We start from the raw sequence: 22,357 nt of genomic DNA, 5'->3' as shown, positions 1-22,357 counted from the left end.
GCCTGGTGGTGGGTATTGAGGAGGGCACGTTCTGCATGGAGCACTGGATGTTATGCACAAACAATGAATCATGGAACACTTCATCTAGAACTAATGATGTAATGTATGGGGATTAACATAAGAATTAAAAAAAAAAAAAGAACCAGTCAGAGATGAAAAACTCAATAACTGAAATTTAAAATACACTAAAAAAAAAAAAAAGAAATTTAAAATATACTAGAGAGAATAAATAGTAGACTAGAGGAAGCAGAAGAGTGGATCAGCGGCCTGGAGGACAGAGTAATGGCAAGAAATCAAGCTGAACAGGAGAAAAAAAGATAAGGAAAAGTGAAAATAGGCTTAAGGCTCAGCAACACCATCAAGTGTAATAACATTCACTCATAGGGATCCCAGAAGGAGAGGAGAGAGAAAAGGGGGCAGAAAATTTATTTGAAGAAATAATAGCTGAAAACTTCCCAAATCTGGGGAAAGAAGCAGAAATCCAGATCCAGGAGGCACAGAGATCCCCCAACAAAATCAACCCAGGGAGGTCCACATTCAAGATATGTAGTAAGTAAAATGGTAAAAAAATAGTGATAAGTAAAGAATTTTAAAAGCAGTAAGAGAAAAGAAAACTGTTACATACAAGAGAAACCCCAAAAGGCTATCCACTGATTTTTCAGTAGAACCTTTGCAGGCCACAAGAGAGTGGCATGATATATTCAAAGGGCTGAAAGGAAAAAAAAACCCTGCAACCAAGAATACTCCATCCAGCAAGGCTGTCATTCAAAATAGAGAGAGAAAGAGTTTCTCAGACAAAAACTAAAGGAGTTCAGGATCACTAAACCAGCCCTGCAAGAAATATTAAAGGGAACTCTTTGAGTGGAAAGACCATAAGTGACAGTATGAAAAGTAAAAAAACACAAAAGCAGTAAAAATAAAGATTTCTGGAAAATCAGTCAAGGGATTCAGAAAATAAAAGGGTATAAAGTATGACATCATATACCTAAAACATGGGTGGGAAGGAGAGGAATAAAGAATGGATTTAAACTTAAGTGACCATCAATATAATATAGACTTCTATATGCATGAAGTTATATATAAACCTAATGGTAATCACAAATCAAAAATTAGTAATAGATATGCAAAAAATAAAAAGGAATGCAAGTATATCACTAAAGAAAGCCAGTAAACCATAAGAGAAGAGAGCAGGAGTAGAAAGGAACAGAGAAGAACTCTAAAAACAACCATAAAATAAATAACAAATGGCAATAAGTACATACCTATCAATAATTACTTTGAATGTACATGGACTAAATGCTCCAATTAAAAGACATAGAGTGATGGAATGGATAAAAAAAGCGAGACCCATCTATATGCTGCCTGCAAGAGACTCATTTCAGACCTAAAGACACATGCAGATTGACAATGAAGGGATGGAAAAGCATTTATCATGCAAATGGAAGTGAAAACAAAGCTAGGGTAGCAATACTTATATTAGACAAAAGAGACTTGAAAACAAAGACTATAATGAGAGACAAAGAAGGACACTATATAATTATTTTTTAAAAGATTTTTATGTATTTATTTGAGAGAGAGAGAGCATGAGCAGGGGAGAGGGGCAGAGGGAGAGGGTGAAGCAGACTCCCCACGGAGTACAGAGTCAAACACATGGCTTGATCCCAGGACACCCAAGATCATAACCTGAACCGAAAGTAGATGCTTAACTGACTGAGCCACCCAGGCATCCCTGGACACAATATAATTATAAAGGGAACAATCCAACAAGAAAATATAACAATTGTAAATATTTGTGCACCCAACGTGGGAGCATCCAAATACATAAAGCAGCTAATAACAAACATAAAAGAACTAATCGATAGCAATACAAAAATATTAGGGAACTTTAACACCCCACTTAAATCAATGAATAGATCATCCAAACAGAAAATCAACAAGGAAACAGTGACTTTGAATGGCACGTTGGACCAAATGGATCTAAGAGATATATTCAGAACATTCCATGCTAAAACAGCAGAATATATATTGTTTTCAAATGCACATGGAACATTGCCCAGATAGATTACATATTAGGCCACAATACAAGTCTCAACAATTTCAAAAAGATCAAAGTCAAAGTCCATACCATGCATCTTCGCTGACTGCAATGCTATGAAACTAGAAATCACCCACAAGAAAAATTCTGGAAAGAGCACAAATACATGGAGGTTGAAGAACATGCTACTGAACAATGAATGGGTCAACCAAAAAATTGAAGAGGAAATAAAAAAAATAAATGGGGACATATGAAAACGAAAACATAATGGTCCAAAATCTTTGGGATGCAGCAAAAGCCATTCTAAGAGGGAAGTTTATAGCAGTACACACCTACCTCAAGAAGCAAGAAAAATCTCAAATAAACAACCTAACCTTACACCTAAAGGAGCTAGAAAAAGAACAAACAAAACCCCAAACCAGTAGAAGGAAGGAAATAAAGATTAGAGCAGAAATAAATGAAATAGAAACTTAAAAAAACCCCAAAAAACAAAAACAAAAAAAACCCAATAGAATAGATCAATGAAACCAGGTGCTGGTTCTTTGAAAAGATCAGCAAAATTGACAAAATTTTCTTACATCATACACAAAAATAAACTAAAAATGGATTAAGGACCAAAATGTGAGACCTGAAACCATAAAGATCCTGGAAGAAAGCACTGGCATCAGGTCTCTGACATCAACCATAGCAACATTTTTCTAGATCTGTCTTCTGAGGCAAGGGAAACAAAAGCAAAAATTTACTATTGGGACTATATCAAAATAAAAAGCTTCTGCACAACAAAGGTAACAATCGACAAAACTAAAAGATAACCTCCTGAATGGAAGAAGGTATTTGCAAATGACATATCTGATAATGGGTTAGTATCCAAAATATATAAAGAACTCATACAATTCAACAGCAAAAAACCAAATAATCCAATTAAAAAATGAGCAGAGGACATGAACAGATATTTTTCCAAAGAAGACATCCAAATGGCCAACAGACACATGGAAAGATGCTCAACATCACTGATCATCAGGGAAATGCAAATCAAAACCATAGTGAGATATCACCTCATACCTGTCAGAATGGCTAAAATAAAAAACACAGGAAACAAGTGTTGGTGAGGATGTGGAGAAAAAGGAACCCTGTGCACTGTTGGTGGGGATGCAAACTCATGCAGCCATTGTGGAAAACAGTATAGAGATCCTTTGAAAAATTAAAAATAGAATTACCATATGATCCAGTATTTCCACTACTGGGTATTTATCCAAAGAATACAAAGATACTAATTCAAAGGGATGCATGCAACCCTATGTTTATTGCAGCATTATTTACAATAACCCAATTATGGAAGTAGCCCAAATGTCCATCGATAGACGAATGGATAAAGAAGATGTGGTATATATACACAATGGAATATTACTCAGCCACGAAAAGAATGAAATCTTGCCATCTGCAACAACATGGATGGAGCAAGAAGGCAAAGTCCAGAGGTGCTAGGACGTTCTTGCACATTTGTCCCCAGTTCTGCACAGAGAGCCCTAAGCATTTCCCCATCACTACACTCCTGAGAAGGTCACCAGTTTTCCTGATGTTGTTCCTCTTTATATGTCTAGGCTAGGTCATGCCTCTGAAACCTACATCTTCCTCACCAGCCCTTCTGGGAGGCTTGGTGGGTTCTTTTTCTTTTTTCCTTTCCTTTTTTAGCTTTTAGAGCCCATATCACCTGCCAGGCACTTGAGCTCAGCACCGAGGAGCCATACATGAGGAAAGTCCTGCTGTCACGGTGTCTCTGTTCCAGTGGGAAGTGGGTATCAACTCCTGAGTCACATAGATCTTTAGAGGTTGGGCCACATGAAGGAGGTGCAGGAGCACTAGAGTGGTATAGACCAGGTGGACTGATCTAGGCTGGGTGCGGACGAGTCTGAGCATGCTGGGTGTATGGAGATGTTCCAGGTTCCGGCCAGTGCTTGTTCGGGGCGGGGGTGGTGGGGCTGGAGCAGGGGAAGGAGTCCCCTGTGCCTGGGCCACACTGAGAGTGAGGGGCCCTGGCTTTCCTGGTGAAGTTGGGCAGCTCTGAACGGACCTCAAATGGGAGGAATCACCTGTGTCTTCTGGTCATTCTGTTTAGCTTTCAGCTTCTGGAACAATCTCCCAGACTTCTGAATTAGCATTCATCACTAGCATAGACCTGGGAATATGCATGCAACGTTATTCTGATCCCCCGGCCTCGAGTTCTCATTTTATTAATCTCTTTTTAATCATTTCCTGATGATGTGCAGGGCGATGTTTTATAGGCTCTAAATATTTCTCACATTGCACAATGTGTTCTCTTTCCTTGAGTCTCTCTTATATATTGTATTATAAGATACTTGACACATGCAGAACTTTACATAACATACACAGAGGGTAGGTGAACCTACCATCCAGACAGAATAATAATTAAATGATTCATCCTATATGTGAGAACATTCGTTTTTTTCTTCACCACTTTCTATTTTACTTGCTTTTTTAATTAAAAAAAAAGTTTATTTAGTAATGGTAGAAGATTTTTGCTATTATTAAACTTGTTATTAATTTTACAAGAAAAACATGATAAGATGTGGTTTATTCATTTTTTTTTTTTAAAAGGAGTTTGGGGCACCTGGGTCGTTAAGCATCTGCCTTTGGCTCAGTTCATGATCTCAGGGTCCAGGGATGGAGCCCTGCACTGGGCTCCCTGCTCAGCAGGGGGCCTGATTCTCCCTCTCCCACTCCCCCTGCTTGTGTTCCCTCTACTCTGTCTCTGTCTCTCTCTCTGTCAACAAATAAATAAAATCTGTAAAAAAATTTTAAAAGGAGTTTTATTGGGGCATAATCAACATGTAATAAACTGCCCAGAAAATCTAAGTTTTTGACATATGAAAGTCTGAAGTGTGAGTTTTGACCTATGCATACACTTGTAAATCCATCACCACCATCAAGATAATGAACGTAATTATTCCCCCTTCCCCCGCACTCCTGCCAATCACTCATCGGCTTTCTGTCACTACAGATGAGCTTGCATTTTCTAGAATTGTAAATACAGTACGTACTCTTTTTTTTGGTCTGGCTTCTTTCATTCAGCATGATTTGTTTTGAGATTTATCCGTACAGTAGTGTGTATGAATAGTTCCTTTCTTCTTCTTGCTGAGTAATATTCCATTGTTTGGATATACCACAATTTGTTTATCCATTTCCCTATTGGTAGACATTTGGTTTGTATCCAGTTTAGGGCTATTACAAATAAAGCTGCTATGAGCGTTCTTGTACAAGTCTTTGTGTGGACATATGCTTTCATTTTTCTTTTCTTTTCTTTTTTTTTTTAAAGATTTTATTTATTTGACAGAGAGAGAGACACAGTGAGAAAGGGAACACAAGCAGGGGGAATGGGAGAGGGAGAAACAGGCTTCCCGTGGAGCAGGGAGCCCGATGTAGGGCTCGATACCAGGACCCTGGGACCATGACCCGAGCCGAAGGCAGACGCTTAACGACTGAGCCACCCAGGCGCCCCTGCTTTCATTTTTCTTGGGTAATTTTATTTAATCATCTGAACTTTTACTTTGTTCCTAATCAGATCTTTCCTTTTTGGAACATGCTGCATTCTCCCTGCTTCTGCCCAGACCTAGTAGAGTTGGATTAAGGGTGTTTGTACGTTTCAATTTAAGACCCCTATGGCCAGTGGGTCCTGATCTGAGGAGTGAGGCTTTTAACTTGGCCTGTGAGGTCAGTGTGAGTATACAGATAGCTAAATTAGCAAAGACAATCATCAGGACACCACTGTTTATGAAAACCAATCTCAAGAAGGAGGAAAAACTCCTGTGCCTTTATTTTGTGTTAACGCCTTCTCCCTGACACGAGATTAGCGAACAATGCATAGGAACAATCTGAGGCCTAAATGCTTTTTTTAAAGGGCTGTTATTATCTGTTCCCAAAGTAAATGACACAAAACCAACACGAGTATAAGCTAGGACAGGCGTTATTAATGATGTTTACTTTTCATTAGGAGGCCAGAACAATTCCCTAATTGCTAGCAGATTCTAGGAAATGCCTTATTTGTAAACTGTGGTTCACAAAAAAAGTCATTAACAGAATAAACAGGCAATTTAGAGCAGGCAATTGCAATTATGAAATGTATTTAATGGCTTAAGGAATATCAGTGATATTTTGCAAAGGCTAGGGTCTCTCCCACGTTTGAACAGCTGAGCTCGGCCCGCCAGACCCCACCCATTAGCTCACCAGGACTGTTGAGCTGGTTTTATCACTTCCTTTAAAAATGGCAACTTTCTGATTATAAAGCTAATGCATTCTTATTATAGAAAACTTGTCGGGGCGCCTGGGTGGCTCAGTCGTTAAGCGTCTGCCTTCGGCTCAGGTCATGATTTCAGGGTCCTGGGATCAAGCCCCGCATCAGGCTCCCTGCTCGGCGGGAAGCCTGCTTCTCCCTCTCCCACTCCCCCTGCTTGTGTTCCCTCTCTCACTGCCTCTCTCTGTCAAATAAATAAAATAAAAAATCTTAAAAAAAAAAAAAAAAGAAAACTTGTCAAACACAGAACAGAGACACAAAGAGAATAAAAATCTCCCATCACCCTACCTTTTAGAGATAACTATTAACATTTTCGTTTACTTCCTTCCTTCTATTCAGTTTGTAGTTGGGCTAAAACGGTATATACCCTTGTGTTTCCTGACTTTTTTCTGCCTAAGCATTATTGCATAAACATTTCACCAGGGTATTAAAACTTTTTCTTTGCAAACGCCATGTTAATAGCTAAGAAAATATCCTAGTGTATGGGCTACCCGTAATTTACTTAACTATCCCCCTCGTTGTGGGAATTTAAGTGGTTTCTGAATTGTTCTTTTAGTATAAATAATGCTGCAGTCAGCATCTTTGTGCAGACCATTTTTAACTGCATTTAGAATCATTGCCTTGGGATATTCCCAGAAGTGAAATTTCTAGATCAAAAGTGTGCATGTTCTTGAGGCTCTTGACATGAGTTCAGTTAACGTGTTTAATGGATGCTCTTCGTGCAGGGTCATCTGAGAGACTAAACCAAAAGGCAGTTTCCAGTGTTAATTAGAATAGGACTGCACAAGACTCTGTTGGCACCTTTGGTTGCTGAGTGGGAGCTGAAGTGCCGTGAAACAAAGAAGAGGAATTTCTTAGCCAGAAATTTCTTAGGACATAAAAGGGCAGGGCTTACCAAGAGGCCACGCCATCCCTACATGGTTCAAAGATGCAGTGTGGAGGGAAAACCCTCCTTACAAGATGGAGACAACCAAAGGAAGGATCAGTGAGCCACCAAGGATTGTCTAGGTTTGGGTGGAGTGCTAGAAGCCTCCAAAAAGATGTTGGGGAGGGGCCAGATACCACCCTGGTTATGCTTTAAGCTTTGCCTCACTCTCAAGACTGGAGTGACCATCAACACAAATTGTCAATAATCCAACTTACTTATATTCTTTGGTTGCCTCCTAAAGGTTCTCGTGGATGGTAGCCCCTCTCTGAGAGTCAGAAGTGTTGTTGTCATTTAACTCCCCTCTGGTTTAGTATATGAGGCTAGGCATACAGCAGGTGCTTACTGAATGAGACTTTAGGTTCCCTAAGGTCAAGATCAATGTCTATCTTGATTGTTTCTCCATTCCCAGTATCTAGCACTGTTCCCAGCATGTAGTAGGCATTTAGTAAAACTGGTTTAATGGAATTGAATACATTCAGGTAGTTGATATTTAGTAACCAGTGAGCTAGATGCACTCATACGAGTACCTGTGAGAAGGATAAAAAACCCCACGACAGTTGGTTAAATTCTGCGTTCTCCTTCCTTCTTTCCCACACCTCCTTACTCTGCTTCTGCTTCCCTTGTGCCTACCCAAGCAGTGAATACCATAATGGTCGGATCTCTTAAAAAAAACACAGAGCCAGTGAGCGGAGCCCCTTGGGATGGTGGCCGTGGTGGTGTCTGTCCTTTCACCGCTTACCTAATGTGGAAGCCAAGATCTAGAAGTGTCTTCCTCACGGTAAGATGATTAGCATGCCCGTGCTTCAGAGAAACAACCCCATCGTGATCCTGGATCCTGGTCTTGGAGAAGCGAAGGTAGTTAGTTATTCATTCATTTCTTTCAGCTAGTAACTCATGTTAACCTGTTCACTTACCTCCTTATGTCAGCTTCCTGCAATAATTCCCCCTCCCTGCTGTGTGAAGCGCCTGACTTCCCAGTCAGTGGTGGGACTGAGCCAAGTGGCTGGCAGACTGACACCTCCCCAGCCCTGCCTGTCCCTGCCACCACATCACTAGAACCATTTTAGACCTTGCATTCACTATGGCAACGGGACAACACACAGCCTCTGTGTTTCCATTATCTTTTGTTGGTTTCCTAAAAGTAGATATTTCCAAGCCACTCTTTTCTGTGCTTATCAATTACATGCTAGAATTCTTTCTGTCTGAGGTTTGCTTCTCTAGCACTTGGAAAACAAATTCATGAAAAATGGGATGACTTCCCAATCGTAGGGAATGGAAATTGTCCTGGGCCCTGACTGATTTTAATATTTGAAGTCTAAGGGAGATTTTTGGAGACAGTGTGTGAAAAAACAATTTAATAAAACCATGTCATATCTTTTAGGTAAAGGAATCAGTTCCTGTCCAGGATGTGGTTAGGCTTCTAATCCTCTGTATTAGGCTAGACAGGATAAAGTGCAGTAGCAAATGACCCCCAAATCTCAGTGGCTTGAACATGACAAAATTTCATTTCTATTTCTATCTTCTCTGTACTTCGTGGGTCATCAAAGAGCTCTGTTCCGCATAGTCACTCAGGGACCCAAGGTGACCAGGGTGCCATCTTCAGGAATGTGTGGTTGCCACAGAAGCAGGAACAGACAGAGGGTTGACTTCTGGCTCCTCCAGGCTTCAGTCCAGAAGGGACACATTGGCGAGAACCACTCAGCTAACTCCTCCCAACTGCAAAGGTGACTGGAAAAGTGGGAAGCTGATGGAAGATTTTTTGAATGCTACTGCTTCTGCCAAGGTCGATACCAGCAATTAATTCTCTGGTCTGATTCTTTCTGAAGAGAATTGAGAATTAGATTTTTTATCTTTGCATCCCTAATGCAGCTTGGTATAAGGGAATATCTGTGTCTCTCTATATCTTTTTCCATTTGGAGTTTGAGCTCCATGAGGGCAAAATGTTACTTTATTTCTCTTTGTATCTCCAGTGCCTAGTAGAATGTCAGCCACTGGATTGTTGGATAATCAGGGGTTATTGAATGGGTAAATGAATAACTGAGTGAATAGAATGGTTTACATTGTCAGGAATGATGTCATGATATGATCAAGAAATTGTAATCACAGGGGCGCCTGGGTGGCTCAGTCGTTAAGCGTCTGCCTTCGGCTCAGGTCATGATCCCAGGGTCCTGGGATCGAGCCCCGCATCGGGCTCCCTGCTCAGCGGGAAGCCTGCTTCTCCCTCTCCCGCTCCCCCTGCTTGTGTTCCCTCTCTCACTGTGTCTCTCTCTGTCAAATAAATAAAATCTTTAAAAAAAAAAATTTATTAAAAAAAAAAAAGAAATTGTAATCACAGAATTCCACAGGGTCAGAGGACAGAGGCTTTTTGGAATCCTCATTTGACAAATGAGGATGCTGAGGCTGGGATGCCCACCTGGTCAACAGCAGGCCCAATGCTGTTCTTCTCCATAAGACTTTCTTGGAAGGTGTAGTGTAGGTGGGGACAAGCTGATGTTTTCAAGGGGAAAGATTAGGGGCGACTGGAACGTCAACTTTGTCACCATGTACTCCACCCCATTCCCCCTTTCTTCATGTCAGTCTTGCCCTGTGGTGATTCTCCCATTATTCAGATCCCACGAACTTGACATAGTTCCCAGCCTTCCTTGGGATTTAACACTCTCTTCTTGAGTCAGCAAAGTTTAGTGGAATGGACTCAGACTTCAAATAAGGCAGTTTTGGGTTTAAATTCTGACTTCTGCATGGCCTTGGGAAGGCTGCTCATCCCCTCAGCCTCAGGGTTCTCACCTGGCAAGTGGGGAGAATGACACGCACCTCATAGGGTTGTTTTGATGGCTAGATGAGACGGAGGCCCAGTCAATGAACAATGAGATGATCATCACATCTCTCGACAGGAGCTGGTGGCCTGAGCCCACTGGGCTGGTGGGAGTAGTGGGTCTGCCTTCAGCTGCCCAACCACGCGAGGAAGCAGAGGGGCTGGTTTCCTCCTCCTCGAGCTATGCCAGTACGCCCAGGATTTAACACCGCGTAGGTGCTCAGCTCACGGATATTGCTAACAACAACAATAATATCAGCTTGCTTCATGTCCTTCTCCAGCTACTTCCTAGTCCTAGCCCATAGCCCCTCGATGTTCCCCAAATCAAGGAGGGGTGTCCTTCACCCTGCATGCTTTTGGACATCACAGAACACCAGCCTTCTCCCTGTGGGGATGTGCGGGGACCTGCCATCCCCAGGACCTGCCCTCCAGACAGCCAACTTCCTTTCCTCCGACACATTTTCTGCACTCTCAGAGGAGGGAGGGGGGAGAGAGAAAGTAAGGTTTGTCAGCCATATGGACACACCCATCCAAATATCACACACCTCATCTGGGCTGCAGGCTATAGGTGAGTTTGAAATGGTTTTTAAATTTAATTGTCGGCAGACGGTGTGTTCAGAATGCTTAGGTTATCAGTGCATTGAGTAGAATTAGTAGCTCTGTTTATTATCTATATTTAATGGCCTTTACTGGGTACAATATGCACCCCAAGGCATTTGAGGTCCAGCGGGAGCCTCACACTGAAGATGCTGGGCATCCGTGGGAGGCCCCGGGGCTCCTGGGGAAAGCGGGGTGTCTGCGGCATGGTGGCTCCCTGGGTTGCTCTCAGAGCGCACCAGTTTCCCTGCGGACAGGGAAGAATCTCTTCCATCCGCTCTGTAACAAGCCGGGGAGTCACTGGTTCACTGCAGAAAGAGTCACTGGCTGTGGGACACTGAGCTAGTTATAGGAGACCTTGAGGTGGGAAGGGCTGGGAGAGGAGATGGGGACCTAGAACGTATGCACCTGACGCTGGCTGATGTGCCCCTTCTGTGTTGTCTTATTTTATACACGTCGTAAGAGACCGGGTAGTATACCCATTTTACAGTTCAGGAAACTGAGGCTTTTAGATATTAAGCAGCACACCGCTGTAACCACCACCCCAAGTGACAACCATATTGGATGATATAGACCCAGATCAGGGTCCTCAAACGATAAGAGATAAGAATAGTTTTCTACATTTTAAATGGTTATATAAGCACCTGATTTGGCCTGTTGCTCTGTAAAGCCTAAAACATTTACTCTCTGACCCTTTCAGAAAGTGTCGCCAGGCCCTGATCTAGGTGGAGGTGTGGTGACACTGGGGTGGGCTGCCCAGACCCTCCCCTCCGGCCAAGGCCTTACATCCCCCCCAGCTGATGACAGCTCACTGCTGAGTTCTCCCCTGAGAAAGGGGGTTGGCCCGCATGCCCCGAGCTTTTGTCCTCCTCCAGTGACTGGTGCGAGGGCCCAATTCCCTGAGCTGCATTTGGGACAAGTCTGCACGGCGTCCCCACCCCGGGGCTCTCGTGGGCTTAGCCGAGGCCTCTGCCGTGAGTAGACACTTAGGGTTTAACTCCCCCTTCGCCCGTTTTGGCTGCGGCCGCCCCGGCACGTGTGGGCACAGAGAGCATTCCTGGAACCCTCCTGGCCACACAGCGCCCCTCTTGTCTCCTGGCCCTGTACGTTCTGACCTCTTGGGACTACCTTCTCCATTCTTTACTTGCCTAGCTTACCTTCCGAGATTACAGTCAACAAAATAACCACAGGTAGCATACGGAGCCCTCACCAGGTACCAGACGCTGTTCAGAGCACTTCGCACAGGATGACTAATTTAATCCTCTCTGTAACCCTACGCCATGGACTCCATTGTCATCTCCACTTCATAAATGAGGAACTGGAGGCACAGAGAGGTTAGGAAACTTGCCAGGGTCACACAGCTTATATAAGTTGTGAAGCTAGGACTTGAACGAGGCAGTCTGGCTTCGAAGCCCAAACTGAGCTCTGGACTTGGAATTGTCTGCAAAACGTCTTTCATCTAGAATAGCCTCTCTTTTCCAGGCAGGTAGGTCTAGAAGTGGTCACCCGACCCAGGCAGGACCGGGGGGTGCCTCCCCTGGGTACTCAGATAGCTTCAGGATGGTGTCTCTTTAGTGGAAGGAAAACTTGAGGGTATTCGGTGGTCATGTTTCCAACTATGTGGGGAGAACCGAGGTGTAAGGAGAGAAAGGGCGGGTCCGTATGCAGCGAGAAGCAGAGAGAGGAGATGAGAGGGCTCTGGAAGTGTCTGCTTATCTGCTTTCACCTGGTCATTGAGGCCTAGCTGCTTCTTCCTCTGATACTTTCTTGGTTTCTGGAAGCTAATACCTCCTCCATTTGGCCTCAGCAGGGCCCACTTGGGTTGCAGTCATTTGAAAAGCCCAAATCAGGTCCCCAGGGGCTGAGTTCTCACTCACTGTCACCCCCTTCTACCAGACCAGCTCCACAGGAAGCTCAGGGCCTCTGGTTTTCTCAAAGACAATGGCTGACATATTATAATGACAAGTCACCAGGCCTGGCCATGGAGCTTTGGCTGCTGTAGAAAAAGTCAACGCCGAAACCAGCACATTTCAAATGGAACATTCTGGCTTCGCAAAAATGCACAAACAGAAGGGCCATGTGACACTGAGGTGGTGCCTAGGGAGGCATCAGAAGATGGTGGCTAAAGGGGTCCGGCCCTCTTGAGGCTCATCTGGTGAGCTGAGCGCTGGTTTCAGCCACTTCAACGTAGGCTAAACTGACCAGGTCCCCAGGAGAGAGGCGGGCCCTGTTAGTTTAGTTCCCTGATGTGACCACCTTCCCCAACAAAGACGGTCGTACTTGATGAACACACCCGAGCCTATGCTGGGGAACTGAAATTCCAGACAGAGGATAGTGGGCTAATAGTTCATTCTGGAGAACAGAGACAGAGAGAAGGCAGAGAGCAGGAGCCAGGGGGGGTGGGAAGGCAGGAGAAGCAGGAGACGAGGTAATCACAACGTCTGGGGGTTGGGGGCAGAGAGTACTGTTCAGGGGATAGAGGGTGCCGGGAAAGGAGAGTGTCCTTGGGCTGAGTTGCCCTAAGGGCAGAGGCCTCCTGCCAGCAGGGAGAGATGTTGTCTCTGAGGAAATGAGGTTGCCAGTGGCTCAGGTTTAGACGTGTCCTGAACAACCTTCTATTCCCAAGCTGCGCGCCATCTCCATGAAGCCTGGTAGTGTCCTTGTCAGGATGTCCTCGCCATCCTCATGGCCAGGTGTATCCTTCTCCACCTTGATCAAGGTCACCAGAGAGTGTCTGTTCCTTGACCTCTAAAGACCTAAACCAACACACAAAGCACATCAAGAGAACATGCTCAGCAACACTATTCACATGCGAAAGCAAGCCACATGTCCACCAACGGGTGAGTGGAGACCCAAAATGTGGCAGAGGTGTTTAGCCGGGGGACCCCGAGGGCCCCTGGGCAGGCTCGCCAGGTTTGATGGCTCACATTCGGCCCACGCTGGTGATACAGGTCTTGTCTTTGGAGAGGTAGCCCTAGAATGATCACCAGGAGGACCTGACCAGTGAGCCTGGTCTCTCCACCCCTTAAAACGACCACAGTTGAGGACGCTTAAAAAAATTTCCTTTTGTGGTGAAATTCACATAGCACATCTAGCCATTTTGATGCAAACAAGTCAACAGCGGGTGGTACATTTGCAGCTTTGTGCCAATACCACCTCTGTCTAATTACAAGATCTTTTCGTCGCCTCTAAAAAACCTCCACGCTGGGGCGCCTGGGTGGCTCAGTCGGTTAAGCGACTGCCTTCGGCTCAGGTCATGATCCCGGAGTCCCGGGATCGAGTCCCGCATCGGGCTCCCTGCTCGGCGGGGAGTCTGCTTCTCCCTCTGACCCTCCCCCTTCTCATGCTCTCTCTCTCAAATAAATAAATAAAAAATCTTTAAAAAAAAAAACAAAAAAACCTCCACGCCCACTAAGCCCCACTTTCGATCACTTCCCACTCCCCTTAGCCCTTGGCATCCACCCATCCTGTTTCTGTGGACTTGCCCGTTCTGGACGTTTCACGCTCTGTGATGGCGCTTGCACTCAGCGTAAGGCTCACCCAGGCTGTGGCAGGTGCCGGTGTTGCATTCCTTTCTATGGCCAAATAATATTCCATCGTATGGATTTACCACATTTTCTTTCTCCATTCATCGGTTGATGGACATTTGGGCTTTTCCACCATTTGTCTATTGTGAATAGTGCTCTTTTGAACAGTCTTCTGATGTTTTTTGAAATTAGAGGAACAGGGAAAGACAAGCCCGGGGCCAGATGCCCTGGACATTCCTGCTTGTCCCAGGAGCCTCCTGGGCAGGGTTCACACAGAAAGGGCTCCACCTTGAGCCTACTTCCACCCTGACAGGTTTATTTTTATTTTATTTATTTTGTTTATTTGAGAGAGAGTGAGAGAAAGATCGAGCATGAGCAGGGAGGAGGGGTAGAGGGAGAAGCAGACTCTCCGCCGAGCAGGGAGCCCGATGCAGGACTCGAACCTGGGACTCTAGGATCACGACCTGAGCCGAAGGCAGAAGCTTAACTCACTGAGCCATCCAGGTGCCCCCTGATGGGTTTAAATGGTAACATTCAGGGAGAGAGTCTCCGCAGGCCTCTCTCAAACCCACCTCTTAAAAGCTCACCCTGAGGTTGCTTAAGAATTACTAAGTAATTGAAGCAATAACCTTCAAGACCAAAATATATATTTTCCTTCTTCATAGAACACAGTGCCCGAACTCCTGTGATGCTTTTAGCTGTTCTTGGGAATAAGCTGACACCTCCTCTCCTTCCCTCGTGCTGTGTGAAGCATGGAAGCGAAAAAAGGTACAATCCGAAGGGAGTCATAAACAGAGAAGAAAGAAGTGCTCTTTTTAAATTCTCAAAATATTTAACCCCCTAAAGCACAAATACCACTGAGTCGGGGCTCGTGTCCTTCCCATGCGCCCCGAGGTCGGTTTGATTCTGCAGTCAGCCACACCTTTGAATGAAAGCCCATTCTGTCAGAATCTTTGGCGGGTTCTCATTTAAATTCCAGTTGCGTGCATGAGCGTTGTTTCTTCCAGAAATGTCAGCTCTCTTCATTCTTTCCCCTTTTAAAGAGATCCAAGTGATCCCACCCCTGATTGGAGTAAAAAGAGTGTAAATATTTTAGCATTTCATAAAACTGGAGACATTTTGCTACCTGGATAACAGCGAGCCTTCCCTCCACGTTCTAATCAATTAGCGTTCCAGAGTACTGTTTTCAAAGAAGCAGAATGATCCAACTCCAACCCACCATTGCCTCCTCACATTTCTGCCACTCTGGACCCAGGAAGTTCACTCATAAAAGGACAGGGAGACTTCTTTTGCCTCGGACACAGTAAGTGGAGTGTTTGTGCGAGGGACAGATTGGTGGCAATGGAAGCTGGCTTGTGCCCCTCGAGGACCCCTGAAGAAACAGTGCTTTCCTTGTATCTCCCGCACCAGGATTCAAAAGAAAGAATAGGGTCGCAGTCTTCCTCCACAGCAGAACCGGTGTTCACAAATGAGAATTTCCACGGCCCACGCAAGGTGTGTAAAGCAGGTACTTTGCCGAGTGCAATTTCACATAGCATAAAAAAAAAAAAAAAAATGATTCCTGGCCAGGGCTCGCTCCCTCCACTAAAGGCCACTTGGAAGAGCTTGGAAAGCTTAACGAGGCCCCGAAAGATTGCGGAGAAGGAAAAGTATCGGCATCAGCAAGTGTTAGAGAGGACAGGCCCTGCCAGGGAGACTTCGGAAGGTGCTTGTCCGTCCGTCTCCTGCAGAAATTTCCACCTGTGATGGCACAAGCCTGGACTCCACGGTGGAAACCCAAAGGACAAGTCTGTCGCCAGGAGCTTTCGGAGCAGGGCCCGTTCTTTGGGCTGGGAGCGGGCAGAAATGTTCAATTTTTACTTTGGCCTCATGCAAATGAGGGGAGCCCCAGGGCCCCCAGCTGTTGTTTCTGGGTTGTTGGACACCTGGAGGGGCAGAGTGAGGCACGGGCTCCGGCCACCGTGGCTCACCTGACCCGCAGCAGGGGCCCCACCTTGGGAAGGAATGCAGACCGCCCCACTGGCAGAAATGCAAGAAGGTGGCAGAGACAGAGACCTCCGTTCACCTGGCCTGGAAGAGCGGACAACATGGGAGGGGAGGAAATGCTTTCCAGTCTCCTTGTCCAAAGGAGGCTGGAGCTTGGGCGTCTGGAGGGGATCCAGAAAGCAGAATGCTGAGAGATGCCTTCTCACTGGACAGAGATGACAAATGTGGCTACAGAGCCATAAATATCCTGAGTCGTGAGAAGATAGACAGGGAGGAGTCATTAGCAGTGACAAAGAGTCCCTGCAGTTGAGCATCACTCGCCTAAAAATGATTGCGAAGGTTAAGGCTGGGGATGAGTGAGAGGAAGGCAAGCTGGGGTGGGGGACGGGCAATGCCTCGGATCGTTTCAGCCCAGAGGGCAGAGGTTCGAGACTGCTCTCTCCCTGCCCGCACACCCAGCCCCACCCACGAGAGTTTGCTGCTCTCCTGCCTAGAGCCCGCAGGAGAATATTTGTTATTTGAACCCGGCAGATCAAGCTAGCTGCTGAGATTTCGCTACTGGTTGCGCATCCCCATTTCAGAATGGAGAGTGACAATTAGGAAAATCCTAACATTTTCCTGAGAAATACTGTCTCAATTAACTGTCTTTATTACTGTGTAGCACTTCGTTTTATGATACACTTTCACTGGCAAACCATAGCAAACAACCTCAGGACGGCAGACAACATTATGCATGCTCCAGCTCCGATTCCATCTTGCACTTATTTTAATATACAAATAAAGGAAAGAGCCGGAAACCTTCCTTTCATCACCAGATCAGAAATTTCCCTGCCCTTTCCTTGGGTGGGGAGGGGGGGCGGGGGCGGGAAGAACTAAGACAACTTATGGTGATGCTTATGGTACCTAAACATGAAAGTATCAACCGGTATGTTTTCGAAAATGAAAACAAAATTATGGAGAAAATGCTTTATTTGATTCTCTGTTTATGGGAAATTCATTTTATTTGACTTTTTTATTTGTAATACCAACTACGGAGCAGAGCACAGTTTCCAAGGTGTTCCCTTACGGTCCCATTCTTCTAAATTATTAATGCCATGCTGTTGATATATTCTCAGCCTGTACATACATTCTATGAAAATGAGTTTTACAGTAGGTCGGGATTTATAACAAAGCTTGACATATGCAGCTAATTCACCTACACAGTCCTGTCAGGTTTAGGTTCATAAATAATTGATACTCGGGGCTTGAAGTTCAGCTAGTGTTAGTACTTCAGCTGTTAAATTTCAGCAGCATAATGGATGAATATTTGTTTATAATTTCTGTACATGGTCCCGATGTCAGCTCCCTCGCTTCATTTGCATAGGTAGATTGAGATGTTGGAGGGGTAATGAGCGCGTGAAGATGACGAATTGTTTGCCGGGATGCTGGTGTGGTTCTGTAAATGTTTGATTAGTTCTGAATGGATTACTGTTAGATTATCTGGTTCAGAGGTTAACGTGAGTAGCTCTTTGCTCCCAGAGCTTTTGTGATCCCTTGCTGACAGATTTTAAAATTCATACGGCGAGATAGGCCTCGCAAAAGCGAGGGGGTGTTCTCGGCAACAGATGCTTCGTAATTAAGCATACGGTTTCCCTGTCCTGGGGAGCCCGCGGATTCTCACATCGGCCTGACTCGTTCAGTTGCAGGAAAGTCGCGCTGTAAAGAAAACACGCTTGCCCCCCTCCTCCCCCGCCTGGCCCAGGCGTTGGCTGCTCAGCGTCCCGAGGCCAGGGGTTCGGTGACCAGCCTGCACGGATGGGTCTGAGGAGGGAAGGGGTCCAGGGTCCAGGGAGGGCAGCTTCCTGTGATTTGCCCACTTTGCAAACCATGCGCTTGATCTGCCGACCATTGCCACCGAAAAAGTGCCTTTGCTGGAGACCCACACGTAACAGTGTCCGGTCACCTCATTTGCCCCCCAGAAGTTAAGGTGGTCTGGGGGCCTTGGAGCTGGGGGTGCTTTACAAATCCCCAACACACAACATCAGCACAGGGCCTTTCTGCCAACACAGGCTGCAAGATGCTCTGGGACAGCAGTGGTGGGAAGAGGCGCACCGCACCCCCCACACCACCTCCAAAGTGTGCGAGTGAGTGTGTAAGCGTGTGTGCCCGTGAGGGTATACGTGCGGGTGTGAGGGTGTGAGAGTGCACGTGCACATACGTGTGTGTGCGCCGACAGACAGGAAGAGCTGGACTGAACGAGGGCTGTGAGTCTGGTCCTTTATCCTTGTCCATGAGCTTCCAGGAGGAGGATGGGTAGGAGCCTCCCGGTGTGACGCAGCCCAGCAGGGCCGGACCCCTTTGTCAACCCGCACCCGGCACGTGTCCCGAGGCGGACTGCTGCCCAGCACCCCCACGGCCCTGGCACGCCCATCTCTGGCCAACCGTGCCAGCCCATCCAGACCTCCGCGCCCCCGACGCCCCCGACACCCCCGACGCTCCTCTCCCCTGCCCCACCCGCAGCAGTGGCTCGGAAAATGGAGTCAACGGGTCTTAATGAAAAGATTTAGTGCTTGCAGCTAAACAGAACTGAGTTCCAGCGCTCTCTTGAACTATATTTTTCCAGTCCCGCATTCAGTTCCTTAGCTTGTCTGGCAATCATGTTAGTGATTATATGGGTAATGAAACACGTGCTCTTTTTGTCTGAGCCTCTGATTAATCTGCCTTCTCTTTAGCCTTGATTTATGGCGCTCAACTCTGGAGGTGAATGCTGGCCCATCCGTTCCGTAGCTTATTACCGACGCAGGGCTGCTAAATGCCTCGGAGGCTCGAATTGTTTCTTGACAGCCAGGCTTCTTGCTACATTCCCTCCAATCTGTTTTGGTTCCTGGTGTGACCTTTCATACAGTAAAATACATTAGTTGAATAGCACAGTCTCATTAAAAGAGTGAATTAACCGAAGAGTCTTTTTAACTAAATGACAGCCAAAGGACTGAGTGCTAATAGCCACGAGCAGTTGGAAACTTAACTCATGAATCAGGCCTGTTAATACTGCCTCCTGCCTGGAGCACCGAGGGTACCGCGCTCTCTGCCGGCTCTCGTAAGAAGAAAAGCTCATTACTTTCCTCCTGATGGGAGAGAAAGAGTGAGCGAGCAATAATAAAGCTTGAATTTTTCAATACTGTTAAAAATGGGGCTGACAGATTGCCGACAATGGGGGCGATGGGCCCAGGCGCGGCGTCCGGAGCCGCTGAATTAGCAGGTACCATATATCATACAATCTAATTAAATCAACCCGGAGAATGAAATTAGTTTTCTGTGAGTGAAATGGTCTCTGAAAGAGCTCTATTAAATGAACTGGAGAGCATTAATTAAATAATTCACAGTGAGGGATTTTGCATTTATACAAAAATTGTGCGCTTAATTGTCCATGCTGTATTACAGATCTGGCCTTATGTTAACAATGTGTCGAAAGCACACTTATTGGAGCATATCAGGAGCAGTTTAACACAAACGCAGCTTGAAAAGTTGTATGGGTTGGGCCAAGGAACCGGAGGAAAAGCACCCAGGGACACCTAGACCTCCTGAGTCGCCCAGCCAGGTTAGTTTCTGTGGACTTCGGAGGGGTTCCTTCGTGTGTTGTCCTGCTTATCAGACCTGCCCTTAGTTGTGTGGGGCGGTATTCCCTTGGGGTGTCCGAGGGCTGCTCCTGGGTTGACTGGCGGGGTCTCCGTTAATCGGGAGGCTTGGCAGCTACCTGGCAGATTTCGGTATCTGTAGACACTCGTCTGGGTGAATCAATTTCCTTTTTCTCCTCCCCTCGCCAAATGGATCAGCCGGTTATATGGACTCACTCATGTAAGCCCAAGCATATTGGGAGCAGCGAAGGAAAAAGTGAATTTAGATACAATATGTTAGAGACATCAGACACCATCGTTCTTTGACTCGTGGATCTCAGGGTTGAAAGAAACCAGAAAAGTAATTTGGTTCAAACCTTCCTCCTCCCACATAACATCTGAATTTCCTCTGGAATATTTCTGCTCAGATACTTACAGAGCTGTGGAGCCGAGGTGCTGACTCCTGGTTCAGGGAGCCCACGCTGTCTGTTGGTGGTGGCTCGGATCCTGTTGAGCTGGGGCCACGGAGCGCGGTGGGCGGGAGCCCAGGCTGTGCAGCAGATCCTGGGTAGGAATCCCAGCTGCCCTGCCTGCCGGCTGTGTGATCTTAGCCCAGCGTCTGCACCTCTCTGTGCTACCACTTCTGCATCTACTCAAGTGAGGACAATAAGTGTGCCCAGCACATAGCATTTCGAGGAGGATTCACTTGAGTTGATACATGGTCATCACGGAGAACAGTGCCCGGCGCACGGACGTCAGACAGCATTTGCTCTTCCTAAGCCTTTCCTTACCTCCTCTGATTTCCATAGTTTGGGATCAAAAATAACATGATCTTGAGAAATATAATTTGAACAATCTTCCTTGTCTTTCCTATTACTCCTCCCTGATTGGAGAATTTGCTGATTGGAAAAGTCTAACTTGTTTTGGTTCATTTGATTTAAATTTAAGGCTCTGTGAAGCTGTCAACACTTCACTAGGTTGGAGCCAGGTTTCTCCCCATGTGCATGTATTTGCCAGGGCAGGTCGTAAGTGGGAAACCGTGGTGCACCAGACAGACACAAGGCTCTGGCTCCAAGGAGCTTCCCTTCTCTTTTTCTCTCAACAGAGAGAAACAGTGTGTTAACACATTATAAAAGCCCTTCATGTGGTGAAAATTTAAAAGAAAAAGAAGAGAAATTCTTGTAGAAAAAAACCTAAAGGTGGATCAGAAATAATAAGATTACCTTGCAGATAACGAAACCATCCTTAGACTGCAGTCCCCTGGATGCCCAGGTTTGATACCTGGGACTTTTCACTCCCTACCTGTCTACACCACTGGCCCACGGAAACATCATGCCAATTCCCCATGCGGTGGTCTTGGGCAGTTGCAAATTTATCAAGCCACTTTGAGACATAACTGGCCGCATTCTAGACACCTGTGCATCAACCAAGCAACTTGGTGGACTGCTGCTTTTTAAAATGACAAGTGATTTTATTTATTTTGAAAAGATTTATTTTAGCAAACCAACTAGGTTCCCAAGATGGCATCCCATCTATTTTATTATAGGCCTTTATCACATTGCTGGAGAGATACTTAAAAATATCCACAACTTGTGTTTCATTTAAAAAAAAAAGTTGAGATTTTCAATAGGTTACGACCTTGCTGGCTGGATAGTTCAATGACCGCGGGTTGCAAACATCAACGTTTTGATCTCCTGCCATGTTCATAGGCCTTATGATTCCAAAGGAAATAAAGTAGAAAAAAATCCACAGTTTTTTTCCCTTTCAAAGGAAAAGTTTAGCAGCACCTGCTTGGTGGTGTTGGGGGGGAGGGGGGCGGGGGAGAAAAAAGAATCAATCAAAAGGGAATAAAGAGAGAAGGAGTGAGAAGAGCTTGGTCAGGGTGGAAATCGGGAGTAAAGAGGAAGAATGTGCAAAGCTTCGGGACATCTGCGGAGCCTGGAAGAAAGTGGATATGAAGAAGCATTGCTAGGAGTAGTAAAACAGATCCCCTCTAATGTTAGGTGAGAAATGAAAAATAGGGATTAGAATTACTTTGGGTTGTTGGATGTACGATTCTGAGGCTGAACCACTTGGATCTCTGACATCTATTTGGGTTACAAAGACATATACACTGGGGGTGGGAAGTCGGCTGTATCTATTGATTCCCACATGCACCAGACAATCAGTAAACACAGAAGCACTTGTCACAGTGTGCTTGGTGGTACGGGACGTGCAAAGATAGTCGGGACAGCACTTGCCCGCGGGAGTTCTATGTCCTCCACGGGAGGTGCCGAAAAGATATCTTTAAACTCATGAATGAATGCCTATTGAGTAGGGAAACTAAAATATGTTTACGGTGAACCGTAGTCAGGGAACAATAATAACAATAACTAAACCTTACCGAACAAGCACTTTCCATGTATTTATTCTTTAAAATGTACTGCGTGCCCTAAGGGAGGCATAAAATACTCTGGGAGTTCAGAGGAGAAAGACGACTTTTCTGTTTTGGAGGACGGTCAGCAAAACTGAAAGCTGTAATTGACTACAATGGTATGAGATGCTCACAGAGCAACCCACGAAACGGTCCC

The sequence above is a fragment of the Leptonychotes weddellii genome, chromosome 6 (genome assembly GCF_054177405.1).
Source record: "Leptonychotes weddellii isolate Sample4059 chromosome 6, ASM5417740v2, whole genome shotgun sequence".
In the NCBI taxonomy this organism is placed as follows: Eukaryota; Metazoa; Chordata; class Mammalia; order Carnivora; family Phocidae; genus Leptonychotes; species Leptonychotes weddellii.
Note: the sequence above shows the minus strand (reverse complement) of the source record.